Here is a 9,402-nt window from a genome sequence, read left to right as displayed (position 1 = left end):
AAAAAAAAAAAAAAAAAAAAAAAAAAAAAAAATTGACTACTAGAAAATTTAGAATTCACATATGGCCTAATTTTATTTCAGAGGATTGCCTTCTTTTTAAAATCTCAGGCTGCCTACTCAAAGGACCAGAAGCTGGTAAGTTAATAAAATCTGGAATTTTAAAATAATTGTTATTACATTATCTTCACTTGTGAATAGCCATATAATATATTATTTATAAATGCATATGATCTTATACACATGGTTAAATGCAAATACCCTCTGGGGCAGGCCTGGCTGAGCTCAGGGAGGAAGTCCTGCCTGAAAAAGCTGCAGCTTAGGTTTCACTCTATTTTCATTCAGCCCAGCCCCTGAGCACGTCCTCTGTCACTCAGGGCCTGAGGGGGTGGGATGTTAAACGTTATCCAATCAGGGACGCTGGGCTGCGATCCATCCATTCAGGAACGCAGCTGGAGCGGATAGGACGGCTTTCGGGATTTGGCGCGGTCTTTGTCTCTGGCTGCAGCCGCAGCTCCAGGTCTTGTCTTCTCTGTTCTGTGTTTTCTGCTCCTAGAGGCCTAACCTCTGTGTCCCTGTAACCTGTAGGTATTGGGAGATCCACAGCTTAAGATGCCAGGACCCCCCGGGAAGCCTAGAAATGGTGAGTCGGCCGGGTCCGACACACCGAGAGAGGGGGAGGGGCTGGTTGGAACCAGTCTGAAGAGGCTGTGGCTGGACTCCTGCCTCCCCGCTGTCGGCTCCAAAATCCGTGTCCCGAGTTCTCCTTGGCCAGAGTTGTCCTTGGCGCAGCTCGGCCCTCAGTCCCCTTCAGCCATAAGATGGCAGCTGGGCTGACAGCCGGGACCCCGGGCGTCCTGTCTCCTCCTTGCGCAGTGATTGTGCCATGGCCTGGAGCCCTCTCTGGGCAGCTCTGCACCCGCAGCGCGGCATCTCTCCCCTGTTGTGCGGGAACCACGGGACGGTAGTCAAGGGAAAATCGTGACTCGGAGTGTGGGGTTCATGAATGAGAAGAGGAGCTTTGGTCCGTGGTGTTTCCAGTCCTCCCGCTTTTTTTTTTAATTAAAAATCTATGGGAGTCGGGCCGGGCGCGGTGGTTCACGCGGTAATTCCAGCACTTTGGGAGGCCGAGGCAGGTGGATCACTGAGGTCAGAAGTTCAAGACCAACCTGGTCAACATGGTGAAACCCTGTTTCTACTAAAAATACAAAATTAGCCGGGCGTGGTGGCGGGCGCCTGTAATCCCAGCTACTCTGGAGGCTGAGGCAGGAGAATCGCTTGAACCTGGGAGGCGAAAGTTGCAGTGAGCCGAGATCACGCCATTGCGCTCCAGCCTGGGCAGTAAGAGCGAAACTCCGTCTCAAAAAAAAAGAAAAAAAAAAAAAAATTAAGCGAGTCCAGGCAAAAATATTAAAGAATAAAATCAAAGAGTAATTCAAGAATTGAAGAGCACCCAGCTAGCTATGGTTTGTAGTTTGTGGTCCATGAAAAACTTTATGTATAAAACTTTATTTTTCTTTATAATGAGATTTTACTGCTTTTCTTATAATACCTCTATATAGTACTTTCTATAACGATTACTTTATTGTTTAGGTTTAGAAAAACTTTTTTTATACTTTAAGTTCTAGGGTACATGTGCACAACGTGCAGGTTTGTTATATATTTATACATGTGCCATGTTGGTGTGCTGCACCCGTTAACTTGTCATTTACATTAGGTATATCTCCTAATGCTATCCCTCCCCCCTCCCTCTACCCCACGACAGGCCCCGGTGTGTGATGTTCCCCACCCTGTGTCCAAGTGTTCTCTTTGTTCAGTTCCCACCTATGAGTGAGAACATGGTTTACTCATGTTCACACCTATGAGTGAGAACATGGTTTACCGTCCTTGCGATAGTTTGCTCAGAATGATGGTTTCCAGCTTCATCCATGTCCTTATATATACAGTGCATGATGGAAAAAACTTTAAGGTGATTATGGAGAAACCCAAATTCAGTAATTGATTTAGTAGAGTTACGTAGTTTATCTTAATTTGTATGATCAAGGTGGAAATTTCCTGGTTGGGTAATCATAGTTAATTGGCAGTTTATGGTTGGTTAAGGCTGAATTTTGTTTCCCCAAAGAGTAATTTACAAAAAAAATGCATTAGATTGCAGGTCACGGTGGCTCACGCCTGTAATCCCAGCACAATGGGAGGCCGAGGCCGGTGGATCACGAGGTCAGGAGATCGAGACCATCCTGGCTAACAAGGTGAAACCCCGTTTCTACTAAAAACACAAAATTAGCTGGGCGTGGTAGCACATGCCTGTAATCCCAGCTACTCAGGAGGCTGAGGCAGGAGAATCGCTTGAACCTGGGAGGCGGAGGTTGCGGTGAGCCGAGATGGTGACATTGCACTCCAGCCTGGGCAACAAGAGCGAAACTGTCTCAAAAAAAAAAAAAAAAGCATTAGATTTAGAATGCATTTAAATTTTGTCATTCAGTGTGCATTTTATATTCCGTATTTTAATCATTTTTTGATAAAGTGTTGAATGGCACTTTGTTTTCTGTTTGAAAATATTTCCCATGAGAAGAAAGCAAAGAATAATACCCCTGATGCTTTATTGTAAAAATCTCTGTGCCTCTTTTCCTTTTATTTATTTATTTATTTTAAGACGGAGTCTCTCTGTCGCCCAGGCTGGAGTGCAGTGGCCAGATCTCAGCTCACTGCAAGCTCCGCCTCCCGAGTTCCTGCCATTCTCCTGCCTCAGCCTCCTGAGTAGCTGGGACTACAGGCGCCCGCCACCACCCCCCGCTAATTTTTTTTTTTTGGTAGAGACGGGGTTACACCGTGTTAGCCAGGATAGACTTGATCTCCTGACCTCGTGATCCGCCTGCCTCGGCCTCTCAAAGTGCTGGGATTACAGGCATGTGCCCGGCCTAATTTTTGTGTTTTTAGTAGAGACGGGGTTTTGTCATGTTGGCCAGGCTGGTCCCGAATTCCTGACCGTAGGTATTCTGCCCATCTCCGTCTCCCAAAGTGCTGGGATTACAGGTGTGAGCTACCATGCCCAGGCTTTTTTAGATACTGATTATCTTCACCCAACCCAGCTTATTTCTTGGAGGCACATTGCTAGTTAGCCAGTCAGATGCTGCCATTGAGGGTTAAGCACAGAAATAATTTCTGCCTTCTGTATTCTCTAAGATTTGTGAAAGAAAAAATAGTATCCCCAAAGACAAAAAACCCAAACACGACCCCAGTGAAATGGTACAAGAACTTGCAAAGTAAAAAGCACCTGGGGCACTCACTGAGGCATAGGGCAGTGTCTCCTGAGAGGGTGGTCTTTGAGAACTTAAGCAGGATGGGGTGGGAGAATCAAGTGATTAAATGGCCTGATTTGACACGTGAGTCAGACACATTTGTTTTCTTATTAGTACTGCCGCTCTTTAGGTTTGTTACCTTGAGAAAATTTGTTCACTTATTTTGACTTCAGCTTTTAAACTGTAATTGGCATTTTATTTATTAGTAGGACTTAAAAGGTAAGAAAATGTTCACAAAGGGCATCAAAGAGGTGGGTTTCAGAGTAAATTAATATCTAATTTCATACTCCATTTGTTAACAATTCTCATTTACCTTTTTCTTGCCCAGAGTGAGTTCTGGAATTTTCTCAGGTGTGTGTGTCTTTTTTAAATGGCTGGGTGATTACAAACAGAATTCCAAGACTTAGCTTTTAGAATGCTACCAAGGAAAAGAATAGAAAAAAGGTCTTTCATTTTGACTGCAGAAAATAAATATATTTGCACAAGAAAATGTGGTAAATAATTGGTGAGTTACATAGATTTATTTAAACATCACTTTTTTGTATTTTTAGTAGAGACGGGTTTTCACCGTGTTATCCAGGATGGTCTCGATCTCCTAACCTTGTGATCCACCTGTTTCGGCCTCCCAAAGTGCTGGGATCGCAGGTGTGAGCCACCGTGCCTGGCCTACTACATAATTTTTAATAGAAATAATAATGGGTTTATTTTCTGAGAGGAATATATACCTTTGCATTTCTTATTGAGGTATAAAATATAACTGTTGGCTGGGTGTGGTGGCTCATACCTGTAATTTCAGCACTTTGGGAGTCCAAAGCAGGCGGATCACCTGAGGTCAGGAGTTCAAGACCAGCCTGGCCAACATGGTGAAACCCCATCTCTACTAAATATACAAAAATTAGGTATGGTGGTGGGTGCCTGTAATCTCAGCTACTCAGGAGGCTGAGGGAGGAGAATCGCTTGAACCTGGGAGACAGAGATTGCAGTGAGCTGAGATTGTGCCACTGCGCTCCAGCCTAGGTGACAGAGCAAGACTCTGTCTCAAAAAAAAAAAAAAATTTCTTATATTAACACCATGTTTGAGTAATTTTGCTGGATTTTCAAACAGTTTCAAAACCAAATGAATAACTGACATGGAAATTAAGGCTTGAGCCCAGTGACTTCAGGCTAAGGCTAATATTGAGTCTGCAAAAGGAGGTTATTAAAGGCCCAGTTAGTTCTTTCTGGGGAGCCGCCCCTGCAGATATCCCAGCTTGCTCACCCCAGGCATGGAAGAAGGCTTTATACTGAGAAGCTACAGAGCCCTGGAAAACTGGGGACCCACAGGCAGATGCAGTTAAGGTTAAAATGGAAAAGGAATGGTAGGGTCTTACTGAAAATAAAGTTGTTATTTTGAGGCAGTTTCTAGATTTTGTTCAATAAAACAAAATTAGGTTTATGTTAAAACATTTGAATTTTAAAAGAGTATTGCAACAGAAGGAAGTACCAACTATAAAATCTTTAAGGATTGCAAAGTTTAGGCAGACAAAGGCTTTCTTTCATAGGGAGAAGCAAACAAGATTAGAAAGAAGGTGGAAGGGGAATGGCAAATGGAGTGAGAAAATATCAGATTTTGGATTAGAAAGTGTTGTACCCTGAAGTCAACATGTTTTTAGGAAGGGCATAAAATGGAATTGTATGTTGGCTCAGACTGGTGGGAGGCATCTGGGCTTGCTTCCTGGATGGATATTAAGATGTTCTTGTGATCAGGCAGTTTGGCCGTTTTTCCAGCAAGTTGTAATAAGGAGGTTGCTTGGACTTTTACACAGACGGGTGTGATAAGAAAGTCCGGTGATTGGGCAGGATGTATGTAACGGCCCGAACCCCTGTGGAATGTTTCATTCTGACCATGGTCTGCGAAATGGTGGTGGGGCTTACAAAACGGTGCAGCTTGGACTAACAGAATTCAAGTTTTAGACAGTGCGTTGGTGTTGGAGTATTACTTGATATTTAGCAAACTACAGATTTGGTGCCAGAAGAAAGATATCTCAGAGGCCTAGCCTGGAATGGAACTCTAGGTCTGGGAATGGGAGGCTCTGCTCTCCTGTACACAGGCTGTCACACTGCCCAGTGTCCTGTGATTCCAGGTCACCTCCCAGGGTGAGAGGACTGAAAACTTAGAGGAAAGGAGCGCTGATAACAGATTCCCTTTTCCCCACAGCTGCCACCACAGGATTTTCACCCACTAGCAAAGATACCTACTAGAGGCCCCGCCCCGCCCCGCCCCGCTTCCCCGCTCAGTTGGCCGAGGCGTAGCGCAGCGACCCCCAGCACGCCTGCAAGCATGGCGCTGAGCGTGCGGGCCGTGCTCTGCAGCGTGCGCGCAGTCCTGTCGCCTGCCGCGCCCTGCCCGCCTAGGCCCTGGCAGCTGGGGGTGGGCGCCGTCCGGACGCTGCGCACGGGACCCGCTCTGCTCTCAGTGTGTAAATTCACAGAGAAACAGGATAACAACAGAAAATGGTATTGGAACACTGGGAATCAGCAATTTTGCACAGGAAGCGTTCGGAGATGTTTACTGTAGTCTGCCTGAAGTTGGGACAAAATTGAACAAACAAGATGAGTTCGGTGCTTTGGAAAGTGTGAAAGCTGCTAGTGAACTCTATTCTCCTTCATCATGAGAAGTAACTAAAATTAATGAAACTCTTGGAGAAAATCCAGGACTTGTAAACAAATCTTGTTATGAAGATGGTTGGCTGATCAAGATGACACTGAGTAACCCTTCAGAACTAGATGAACTTACGAGTGAAGAAGCATATGAGAGATACATAAAATCTATTTAGGAGTGAAAATGGAACCCCTAAATAAACTAGTGTGAAATAACGCAACCCAGCAGAGTTGTCCTGAATTAGTAGTGGATGGAAGACTTAGAATAGCAACTTTTAGCATTACCAATGGGGATAAAAAACTGTTAACACTGCTAATGAAAGAAAATGCCCTTTAACTTTCTAATGATTATGGATAAATATAATACGCGTCTTTTTCACAATATCCTATGATTTTTAGTCTAGGCTCTAGTATTCAGAAGTCATGAAATTATCCATGGTAAAACTGGTTATAAAATTACATAATTCAAAGATAACGTTTTTTTTTTGTTTTGTTTTGTTTTGTTTTGTTTTGTTTTTTTGAGACGGAGTCTCGCTCTGTCCCGGGCTGGAGTGCAGTGGCCGGATCTCAGCTCACGGCAAACTCAGCCTCCCGGGTTTACGACATTCTCCTGCCTCAGCCTCCCGAGTAGCTGGGATTACAGGCGCCGCCACCTCGCCGGGATAGTTTTTTGTATTTTTTAGTAGAGACGGGGTTTCACCGTGTTAGCCGGGATGGTCTCGATCTCCTGACCTCGTGATCCGCCCGTCTCGGCCTGCCAAAGTGCTGGGATTACAGGCTTGAGCCACTGCGCCCGGCCATCGTTACTATTCTTAAGCCTTATATAATATTGTAAATTTGGGCTGAAATACTTAATGATCTTTCTACTGGAAATAACTGAGAGTGAAGAGGTTTTTGTTGCTTGTACAGTGTCAGATGAGGAACAGCACTACCTTAATTTTGCAATACACTGCATTTGCTGATGCTATTTTTATGCAGTGAAGCAACAGCTTTTCTTTTTTTTTCTTTCTTTTCTTTTTTTTGAGACGGAGTCTGGCTCTGTCACCCAGGCTAGAGCGCAGTGGCCGGATCTCAGCTCACTGCAAACTCCACCTCCCAGGTTCACACCATTCTCCTGCCTCAGCCTCCTGAGTAGCTGGGATTACAGGCGCCGCCACCTTGCCGGGCTAGTTTTTTGTATTTTTTAGTAGAGACGGGGTTTCACCGTGTTAGCCAGCATGGTCTCGATCTCCTGACCTCGTGATCCACCCGTCTCAGCCTCCCAAAGTGCTGGGATTACAGGCTTGAGCCGCCACGCCCAGCCACCAACTTTGATTTTCTAAAAGAAAAGATACTAGACATTGACGTTCTCACACCCCTCCCAGGACTAGGCACCACCTGCAGGAATTTCGCCACAGCATATTTTATCCTGGTATTTCTTGCCAAAACCCACAAAAGTGTCTACAAGACGCCTGACATATTCCTGTACCAAGACACTGAATCTGCAGTAGGAACCTGTTTTCTCCACCAGCCTAGGATTCTGGACCATCAGTTTATAATCTCGGCTGCCTGCATGGACGCAAATCAGAGGACAGCTCTACCTGGGCCACTATCTGTAGCACAGACCAGTCCTTCCACCTACATTGTACTCTCCCCAACCCATGGATTTTTTTTTTTCTTTTTCTTTTCTTTTCTTTTTTTCTTAAGATGGAGTTTTGCTCTTTTTGTCCAGGCTGGAGTGCAATGGTGCGATCTCAGCTCACTGCAAATTTCACCTCCCGGGTTCAAGTGATTCTCCTGCCTCAGCCTCTCGAGTAACTGGGATTACAGGCGTGCACCACCACACCCGGCTAATTTTGTGTTTTTAGTAGAGATGGGTTTCACTGTGTTGGCCAGGCTGGTCTCGAACTCCTGACCTCAGGTGATCTGCCCACCTTGGCCTCCCAAAGTGCTCTGGGATTACAGTTGTGAGCCACCATGCCTGGCTGATTTTTTTTTTTTCTTTTAACTTTCATTTTTGATTCAGGGGTACACGTACAGGATTATTATATAGGTAAAATTGTGTCACGGGGTTTTGGTGTGCAGATTAGTTTGTCGCTGAGGTACTAAGCATAGCGCTAAACAGGTATTGATTTGATCCTTTTTGTCCTTTCATCCTCCACCCTAAACTAGGCCTCAGTGTCTGTTGTTCCTCTCTGTGTCCATGTGTTCTTATTATTTAGTTCTTATAAATGAGAAAATGCATTTGGTTTTCTGTTTCTGCATTAATTTTCTAAAGATAATGGTCTGCAGCTCTTATCCATGTTACTGCAAAAGAAAATAATCTTGGTCTTTTTTATGGCCACACAGTATTCCATGATATTTATGTACCATATTTTGTTTTTATTAAGTCTTTTATTTTATTTATTTTTAGAGGCAGGGTCTCATGCTGTACCCCAGGTTGGAGTGCAGTGGTGTGATCTTGGCTCGCTGCAGCCTCAACCTCCTGGGCTCAAGAAATCCTCCTACCTCAGCCCCCCAGGTACTTGGGACTACAGCCATGCACTGTTATGCCTGGATAATTTTTCTTTTTTCTTTCTTTCTTTCTTTTTAGACAGAGCCTCCCTCTGTTGCCGGGCTGGGGTGTAGTGGCGCAATCTTGGCTTACTGCAACTTCTGCCTTCTGGGTTCAAATGATTCTTGTGCCTCAGCCCCCTGAGTAGCTGGGATTACAGATACACCACACGACACCCAGCTAATTTTTGTATTTTTAGTAGAGACAGGATTTCACCATGTTGGCCAGGCTGATCTTGAACTCCTGACCTCATGATCTGCCTACCTCAGTCCCCCAAAGTGCTGGGATTACAGGCGTGAGCCACTGCACCCGGCCTAATTTTTCATTTTGTATTTTTTGTAGAGATGGGGTTTTTCCACATTTCCCAGACTGGTCTCTAACTTTTGAGCTCAGGCAATCCACATCCCTTGGCCTCTCAAACAGGCATGAGCCAACATACCCTACCATATTATCTTTTCTTTATCCAGTCTACCATTGATAGGCAGGTGATTCCATGTTTTTGTTATTGTGAATAGGGCTGCAGTGAACATGCATGTGCATTGTCTTTATGATAAAATATATTACTTTGGGTATATATCCAATTAGGAGGTTGCTTTTTCAAATGGTAATTCTCTTTTTAGTTTTGTGACAAATTGTCACACTGCTTTTCACAGTGGTTGAACTAATTTATACTCCCACTAATAGTGTATAACCATTCCCTTCTCCAACCTTGCCAGCATCTGTGATTTTTTTACTTTAACAATGGCAATTCTGACTGGTGTGAGATGGTATCTCATTGTGGTTTTTCTCTGCATTTCTCTGATAACTAGTGATGTGCATTTTTTTCATATGCTTGTTAGCCACATGTATGTCTTTTTTGAAAAGCATCTGTTCATGTCTTTTGCCTATTTTTAACAAGTTTGTTTTTTCTGTTTTCTTTTTTTTTTTTTTTTT

At 44.2% G+C, this 9,402-nt stretch overlaps 1 pseudogene; it reads left to right on the top strand.

Moving 5' to 3' along the window:
- Positions 1-5,616: 5,616 nt before the first annotated feature.
- On the top strand, positions 5,617-6,406 carry LOC108521380 (glycine cleavage system H protein, mitochondrial pseudogene; annotated as a pseudogene).
- The last annotated feature ends 2,996 nt before the right edge of the window (positions 6,407-9,402 follow it).

The sequence above is a fragment of the Rhinopithecus bieti genome, unplaced genomic scaffold (assembly GCF_001698545.2).
Source record: "Rhinopithecus bieti isolate Rb0 unplaced genomic scaffold, ASM169854v2 scaffold_59955, whole genome shotgun sequence".
NCBI lineage: Eukaryota > Metazoa > Chordata > Mammalia > Primates > Cercopithecidae > Rhinopithecus > Rhinopithecus bieti.
Note: the sequence above shows the minus strand (reverse complement) of the source record. Positions and strands in the feature narration are given on the sequence as shown.